Source organism: Pseudophryne corroboree, chromosome 6 (assembly GCF_028390025.1).
Source record: "Pseudophryne corroboree isolate aPseCor3 chromosome 6, aPseCor3.hap2, whole genome shotgun sequence".
Classification (NCBI taxonomy): domain Eukaryota; kingdom Metazoa; phylum Chordata; class Amphibia; order Anura; family Myobatrachidae; genus Pseudophryne; species Pseudophryne corroboree.
The window spans coordinates 819,590,922-819,600,416 of NC_086449.1; the positions used below are offsets into that span (position 1 = coordinate 819,590,922).

Below are 9,495 nucleotides of genomic sequence, written 5' to 3' on the forward strand. Positions count from 1 at the left end.
CATTGTTGTCAGCACACTTCACACAGCGGTCACGGAGGGTGCAGGGCGCTGGGGGGGCGCCCTGGGCAGCAATGTATAATACCTTTTTTATGGCTAAAAATACATCACATATAGCCCCTGGGGGCTATATGGATGTATTTAACCCCTGCCAGGTCTCAGAAAAACGGGAGAAGAAGCCCGCCGAAAAGGGGGCGGGGCCTATTCTCCTCAGCACACAGCGCCATTTTCCCTCACAGAAATGCTGGTGGGAAGGCTCCCAGGCTCTCCCCTGCACTGCACTACAGAAACAGGGTTAAAACAGAGAGGGGGGGGCACTGATTTGGCGATATGACTACATATATTAAAATGCTATAAGGGAAAAGCACTTTTATAAAGGTTGTCCCTGTATAATTATAGCGTTTTTGATGTGTGCTGGCAAACTCTCCCTCTGTCTCCCCAAAGGGCTAGTGGGTCCTGTCCTCTATCAGAGCATTCCCTGTGTGTGTGCTGTGTGTCGGTACGTGTGTGTCGACATGTATGAGGACGATGTTGGGAGGCGGAGCAAATTGCCTGTAATGGTGATGTCACTCTCTAGGGAGTCGACACCGGAATAGATGGCTTATTTAAGGAATTACGTGATAATGTCAACACGCTGCAAGTCGATTGACGACATGAGACGGCCGGCAAACATATTAGTATCTGTCCAGGCGTCTAAAACACCGTCAGGGACGTTATAATGCCCATTTTACCTCAGTCGGTCGACACAGACACGGACACTGACTCCAGTGTCGACGGTGAAGAAACAAACGTATTTTCCTTTAGGGCCACACGTTACTTGTTAAGGGCAATGAAGAAGGTGTTACATATTTCTGATACTACAAGTACCACAAAAAAGGGTATTATGTGGGGTGTGGAAAAACTACCTATAGTTTTTCCTGAATCAGATAAATTAAATGAAGTGTGTGACGAGGCGCGGGGTTCCCCCGATAGAAAATTATTGGCGGTATACCCTTTCCCGCCAGAAGTTAGGGCGCGTTGGGAAACACCCCTTAGGGTGGATAAGGCGCTCACACGCTTATCAAAACAAGTGGCGGTACCGTCTCCAGATACGGCCGCCCTCAAGGAGCCAGCTGATAGGAGGCTGGAAAATATCCTAAAAAGTATATACACACATACTGGTGTTATACTGCGACCAGCGATCGCCTCAGCCTGGATGTGCAGCGCGGGGGTGGCTTGGTCGGATTCCCTGACTGAAAATATTGATACCCTTGACAGGGACAGTATTTTATTTACTATAGAGCATTTAAAGAATGCATTTCTATATATGCGAGATGCACAGAGGGATATTTGCACTCTGGCATCAAGAGTAAGTGCGATGTCCATATCTGCCAAAAGATGTTTATGGACACGACAGTGGTCAGGTGATGCAGATTCCAAACGGCACAAAGATGTATTGCCGTATAAAGGGGAGGAGTTATTTGGGGTCGGTCCATCGGACCTGGTGGCCACGGCAACTGCTGGGAAATCCACCGTTTTTTACCCTAAGTCACATCTATGCAGAAAAAGACACCGTCTTTTCAGCCTCAGTCCTTTCGTCCCCATAAGCATATCTGCCCAGGGATAGAGGAAAGGGAAGAAGACTGCAGCAGGCAGCCCATTCCCAGGAACAGAAGCCTTCCACCGCTTCTGCCAAGTTCTCAGCATGACGCTGGAGCCGTACAGAACCCCTGGATCCTACAAGTAGTATCCCAGGGGTACAGATTGGAAAGTCGAGACGTTTCCCCTCGCAGGTTCCTGAAGTCTGCTTTACCAACGTCTCCCTCCGACAGGGAGCCAGTATTGGAAACAATTCACAAGCTGTATTCCCAGCAGGTGATAATCAAAGTACCCCTCCTACAACAAGGAAAGGGGTATTATTCCACACTATATTGTGGTACTGAAACCAGAAGGCTCGGTGAGACCTATTCTAAATCTGAAATATTTGAACACTTACAAAGGTTCAAATCAAGATGGAGTCACTCAGAGCAGTGATAGCGAACCAGGAAGAAGGGGACTATATGGTGTCCCGGGACATCAGGGATGCTTACCTCCATGTCCCAATTTGCCCTTCTCACCAAGGGTATTTCAGGTTCGTGGTACAGAACTGTCACTATCAGTTTCAGACGCTGCCGTTTGGATTGTCCACGGCACTCCGGGTCTTTACCAAGGTAATGCCCGAAATGATGATTCTTCTTCGAAGAAAATGGACGACCTCCTGATAAGAGCAAGGTCCAGAGAACAGTTGGAGGTCGGAGTAGCACTATCTCAAGTAGTTCTACGACAGCACGGGTGGATTCTAAATATTCCAAAACCGCAGTTGTTTCCGACGACACGTCTGCTGTTCCTAGGGATGATTCTGGACACAGTCCAGAAAAAGGTGTTTCTCCCGGAGGAGAAAGCCAGGGAGTTATCCGAGCTAGTCAGGAACCTCCTAAAACCAGGAAAAGTGTCAGTGCATCATTGCACAAGAGTCCTGGGAAAAATGGTGGCTTATTACGAAGCGATTCCATTCGGCAGATTCCACGCAAGAACTTTTCAGTGGTATCTGCTGGACAAATGGTCCGGATCGCATCTTCAGATGCATCGGCGGATAACCCTATCTCCAAGGACAAGGGTGTCTCTCCTGTGGTGGTTACAGAGTGCTCATCTTCTAGAGGGCCGCAGATTCGGCATTCAGGATTGGATGCTGGTGACCACGGAGGCCAGCCTGAGAGGCTGGGGAGCAGTCACACAGGGAAAAAATTTCCAGGGAGTGTGATCAAGTCTGGAGACTTTTCTCCACATAAATATACTGGAGCTAAGGGCAATTTATGATGCTCTAAGCTTAGCAAGACCTCTGCTTCAAGGTCAGCCGGTATTGATCCAGTGGGACAACATCACGGCAGTCGCCCACGTAAACAGACAGGGCGGCACAAGAAGCAGGAGGGCAATGGCAAAAACTGCAAGGATTTTGCGCTGGGCAGAAAATCATGAGATAGCACTGTCAGCAGTGTTCATTCCAGGAGTGGACAACTGGGAAGCAGACTTCCTCAGCAGGCACGACCTCCACCCGGGAGAGTGGGGACTTCATTGGGAAGTTTTCCACATGATTGTGAACCGTTGGGAAAGACCAAAGGTGTACATGATGGCGTCCAGCCTGAACAAAAAACTGGACAGGTATTGCGCCAGGTCAAGAGACTTTCAGGCAATAGCTGTGGACGTTCTGGTAACACCGTGGGCGTACCAGTCGGTGTATGTGTTTCCTCCTCTGCTTCTCATACCCAAGGTATTGAGAATTATAAGACGTAGAGGAGTAAGAACTATACTCGTGGCTCCGGATTGGCCAAGAAGGACTTGGTACCCGGAACTTCAAGAGATACTCACAGAGGACTCATGACCTCTGCCGCTAAGAAGGGACTTGCTTCAGCACGTACCATGTCTGTTCCAAGACTTACCGCGGCTGCGTTTGACGGCATGGCGGTTGAACGCCGGATCCTAAGGGAAAAAGGCATTCCGGAAGAGGTCTTTCCTACCATGGTCAAAGCCAGGAAGGACGTGACCGCACAACATTATCACCACATGTGGCGAAAATATGTTGCGTGGTGTGAGGCCAGGAAGGCTCCACGAAGAAATTTCAACTCGGTCGATTCCTGCATTTCCTGCAAACAGGAGTGTCTATGGACCTCAGATTGGGGTCCATTAAGGTTCAAATTTCGGCCCTGTCGATTTTCTTCCAGAAAGAATTGGCTTCAGTTCCTGAAGTCCAGAAGTTTGTCAAGGGAGTACTGCATATACAACCCCCTTTTGTGCCTCCAGTGGCACTGTGGGATCTCAACGTAGTGCTGGGATTCCTCAAATCACATTGGTTTAAACCGCTCTCATCTGTGGATTTGAAATATCTCACATGGAAAGTGACCATGATGTTGGCCCTGGCCTCGGCCAGGCGAGTGTCAGAATTGGCGGCTTTGTCTCACAAAAAAGCCCATATCTGATTGTCCATTCGGACAGGGCAGAGCTGCGGACTCGTCCCCAGTTTCTCCCTAAGGTGGTGTCAGCGTTTCACCTGAACCAGCTTATTGTGGTACCTGCGGCTACTAGGGACTTGGAGGACTCCAAGTTGCTAGATGTTGTCAGGGCCCTGAAAATATCGGTTTCCAGGACGGCTGGAGTCAGGAAAACTGACTTGCTGTTATCCTGTATGCACCCAACAAACTGGGTGCTCTTGCTTCTAAGCAGACGATTGCTAGTTGGATGTGTAGTACAATTCAGCTTGCACATTATGTGGCAGGCCTGCCACAGCCAAAATATGTAAATGCCCATTCCACAAGGAAGGTGGGCTCATCCTGGGCGGCTGCCCGAGGGGTCTCGGCATTACAACTCTGCCGAGCAACTACGTGGTCGGGGGGAGAACACGTTTGTAAAATTCTACAAATTTGATACCCTGGCTAAAGAGGACCTGGAGTTCTCTCATTCGGTGCTGCAGAGTCATCCGCACTCTCCCGCCCGTTTGGGAGCTTTGGTATAATCCCCATGGTCCTGACGGAGTCCCCAGCATCCACTAGGACGTTAGAGAAAATAAGATTTTACTTACCGATAAATCTATTTCTCGTAGTCCGTAGTGGATGCTGGGCGCCCATCCCAAGTGCGGATTGTCTGCAATACTTGTACAAAGTTATTGTTACAAAAAAAAAAAAAAATCGGGTTGTTAATGTTGTGAGCCGTCTGTTCAGAGGCTCCTACGTTGTCATACTGTTAACTGGGTTCAGATCACAAGTTGTACGGTGTGATTGGTGTGGCTGGTATGAGTCTTACCCGGGATTCAAAATCCTTCCTTATTGTGTACGCTCGTCCGGGCACAGTATCCTAACTGAGGCTTGGAGGAGGGTCATAGGGGGAGGAGCCAGTGCACACTACCTGATCCTAAAGCTTTATTTTTGTGCCCTGTCTCCTGCGGAGCCGCTAATCCCCATGGTCCTGACGGAGTCCCCAGCATCCACTACGGACTACGAGAAATAGATTTATCGGTAAGTAAAATCTTATTTTTACACATTACGGCAGACAGCGTCCCCCTTTTTACACATTACGGCAGACAGCGTGCCCTTTTTACACATAACGGCAGACAGCGTGCCCTTTTTACACATAGCGGCAGACAGCGTCCCCTTTTTACACATTACGGCAGACAGCGTGCCCTTTTTACACATAATGGCAGACAGCGTGCCCTTTTTACATATAGCGGCAGACAGCATCCCCTTTTTACACATAACGGCAGACAGATTCCCCCTTTTTACACATAACGGCAGACAGCGTCCCCTTTTTACACATTACGGCAGACAGCGTCCCCTTTTTACACATTACGGCAGACGGATTCCACCTTTTTATACATTGCGGCAGGCAGATTCCACCTTTTTACACATTGCGGCAAGCAGATTCCCCCTTTTTACACATTGCAGCAGGCAGTCCCCCATTTTTACACATTGCGGCATGCAGTCCCCCTTTTAGTACATAGAAAGAAAGACAGACAGAAAGAAAGACAGAAAGAATTATACTTACCCTCTCCGCTGGCTCAGGCTCCTCGGTGCAGCTACTGGTCACGATTCCCGGGCAGGAGAGAAGGAGGAGGAGGGAGGCGGAGGAGGGAGCCGCAGCAGCGCTGTGTTATTGGTGGAGGCGCTGCTGCTGCTGCCTCTCTGCTTCACTATAGGCTGTTCTCGGAAGACAGCCTATAGTGAAGCAGAGGGACAGCAGCAGCAGCGCCTCAACCAGTAGTAAAGCGTTGCTGCGGCTCCCTCCTCCACCTCCCTCCTTTTTCCCCGTTCCGCTGCGCTCCTCTCTGTCTGGGCGGCTGTGTGCTGCGGGCAGCGGTTGCCCGCAGCGGCATGTAATGAGTCAGTTTGACTCATTACATGCTTTGGGCCCCTGGACAGTGGCGGGCCCCAGTGCAACGCACTGGTTGCACTGGCGTAGTTCCGCCTCTGCCGTGACACATTAAAAGGGTATCCCTCCTAGTCAGAGTGGAAATCAAAGAAAAAAAGAGGACAGAGAAAGGAGTGGGAGAGATAGACAGAAAAATAACCAGGTGATATATAAAGAAACATATGTAGTCCGCCAAGTAGAAATCTTGAATGGAACAAACCCTGTAGAGGGTGCTATGAAAACCCCTATTGGGTCCATAGGCACCATATATACAACAGGGAAAAGAACTAGGGAGTTCAGGGAGGAAAACATGAGTCGTGACATCGAAACAGACCCTAACAATAGAGGGATCCAAAGATAATATGAAGAAAGCATATCAAACAATGCAAATACCAGTAGGTCTATGTGAGAATAACCGACTAACTGTTAATAGACCGGACGGTTGACCGGACCGGGAATAATAACTATTATCCTGTAACCGCAAGGGGAGAGGGAGCAAAAAAGACTAAATCAGCACTGCGTAAAATGCAGTACTATAGATAGAAATACACTGGACATAGGTTTAATAAAAATTCAAAAAATGAAAGATTACTAGTAACCCATGGGTAACAGCTATAGTACTCATTTATATGTATACCAACAGACCTTTAAGAATGCCAAATTGATTTCTCACAAATATTTAAAATGCCCGCTCTAATATATATTGTAAATGCCTGCACCTCTTATTGTCATATCCCATGAATGTGAGCTAAACATCGCAAAACACTGCATCCCATAAGAGAAAACAATACACCCACACATTATCTGAGTTCCAAAGCTCATTGATGTATATATTTGTTATTAAAAAGGATATGGATTCAATATATTACAAAGTACAGTATACCCATAGTTACATGGTTACACTCACACAGTAAGCAGTTAGAACATACAATTACATACAGTTATATGCCATTACATACAGTTTCAGTTACATGTATGTACGAAAAGAGAAAAGTATGACTCTTGTTTGGGCGCACTCTTGTGTTAACTAAATGTAAGTTAATAGGTAATGTATCTAAGAGTTAATAATGAAGTCTTTATTTCTACTCTTTAAAATGCACGGAGATTCAGCAAAACAAATTAAATATTAGACAAACGTGGATATGCCAGCTGGAGAGAAATGTCTCCCAAGATTAGAAAATGTTCAGATCTTAATTATGCCTGGATAAACGCATATCGGAAGATAGCTACATACTATGCTACTTCCGTCTGCTCAAGATCTGTACAAACTGTGTTTGTATTGATGCAGCCCTAAATTGGGTTAATTCGTGAGTGGGAGGACCCAATCACTGAATAACAATTCTAATAATTAACCACTGTCATAGATGAAAAGAATGAGGATAAAGAAGAAGGAGGATTGAGTGTAAGTGGTGATACTGCTGTTGGTGTTGTTTCTACAGGGAAGAGAGTCTTCCTACTTCACTGGGTATTCCCTAGTGGTCGCCCATCTAGGTACTGACTCAGCCCACTTGTTCACTTCCATTCTGCGGGCACCTTACCTGTCTGACATCTGATGGAAGTGAACAAGCCCGTAACCGGGTGAAACGCGTTTTCCTTGCGGGCACCTTACCTGTCTGACATCTGAATGGGTGATATTTGATGCTTATTCAATTTATTGTACCAGACTCAATGCTAAAGTATATTTCTTTGCTTCAGAAAGAATTACCAATTTTGCTGGTGCTTCCAGCTAAACTGTATTGCATATATGTGTACTCTTCCAGTTAGGTACAGTGTGATATAACCCTGCGACAGGGGCAGGGCATTGGCTGCCCAGCACCCCTTGCGGGCACCCCGTCTGCCTGCCAATTGAATGAGTGACACCCAATACTTACCTGCCATAGCTAAGTCTCTCCGTTCCAGCAAAGAATGTAATAATTTTGTTGCTGAGAGAAACTTTATCATTAACATTTCTGGTGTTTTCCAGTGAATGAGCTTAGTATATCCACGTTTATTTTTTGCCCAATTACATTATAAAAACATACCTTTTCCTCATATTCAAATTATCGGGACAGGTGTTGTGCAATCCCGCATTTCAGTCTGCCTTAAGTATTTTCAAACTGTGTGTTTCATGTTTTTCGTTTCTTTGAGGACATATCACCAAAGCGACATTTGTACAGGTGATAATCCTTTTGCCTCACACATTGGTTCATATTAGAAACGTATATTTATGTTGACAGACAACTTCCTGATAATATCACCAGTGACTTTTTAGGCCATGGTGCACTGGATAAAATCTTTAATCATTGAATGCTATTAAAATCTGTCATGTATAAGTAGTGTCAGACATACCTAGTGATCTGACACCAATCACATGAAACTTTCATTACCCTTATTTTTTCTGTGAAGTGTCTTGACATCTGTTATAGTGATCTATTTGAACCAGGATCCATTAGTATCCAAAAAATAGAGGTGACCCAAAGGGACCTATTGTAATCTAATCTAATAGTCCATTGTAACTACTTGCCTTTATTCTAGAATCATTTTCTTGCTTTTCTTCCTTCTGTGAACTCTCATCCACGATTCTGGGGTGCGTGTCCCCTCAGGAGACACGTCCCTTCAGTCTAACGTGGACAGCAGATTCACACCTACTCATCTATTACTTTTCCCACGCATTCTCAGCATTCCCTTTCCAAGGAGGAATCAATCCTCCCGCTTCGGTGCACTCTCATTGGTGCTATAGGATCAAACCTTCCTACGGCCATACCCCTACGTTCACGCCCAATCTCGTCCGATCTTGGAAGCTAAACTTAGGTGGGCTGAGTCAGTACCTAGATGGGCGACCACTAGGGAATACCCAGTGAAGTAGGAAGACTCTCTTCCCTGTAGAAACAACAGCAGTATCACCACTTACACTCAATCCTCCTTCTTCTTTATCCTCATTCTTTTCATCTATGACAGTGGTTAATTATTAGAATTGTTATTCAGTGATTGGGTCCTCCCACTCACGAATTAACCCAATTTAGGGCTGCATCAATACAAACACAGTTTGTACAGATCTTGAGCAGACGGAAGTAGCATAGTATGTAGCTATCTTCCGATATGCGTTTATCCAGGCATAATTAAGATCTGAACATTTTCTAATCTTGGGAGACATTTCTCTCCAGCTGGCATATCCACGTTTGTCTAATATTTAATTTGTTTTGCTGAATCTCCGTGCATTTTAAAGAGTAGAAATAAAGACTTCATTATTAACTCTTAGATACATTACCTATTAACTTACATTTAGTTAACACGAGAGTGCGCCCAAACAAGAGTCATACTTTTCTCTTTTCGTACATACATGCTCTCCCCCTTTTATGACTCTGGGCGCACCGCCACACGGACAGATAGGAATTGCTAATATATTATTGTCCATCTCTGGCCTTTATACTATTACCCATGTACTTTGAATCTAGGTCGGTGCAGGATCAAAAACCCTCCTTTTTTGTGTAAGTTTCAGTTACATGCCAGCGATACAATTACCATTCCCTCCAATGCATCTTATGTCTCCCTCTCTCTGTAAATAAATACAGGAACTGAACTGGCAACAAGTCCATCATCCTCTGA

At 45.9% G+C, this 9,495-nt stretch overlaps 1 pseudogene; it reads left to right on the forward strand.

Moving 5' to 3' along the window:
• The first annotated feature begins 8,639 nt into the window (after positions 1-8,639).
• LOC134937171 (5S ribosomal RNA) lies at positions 8,640-8,758 on the forward strand (annotated as a pseudogene).
• The last annotated feature ends 737 nt before the right edge of the window (positions 8,759-9,495 follow it).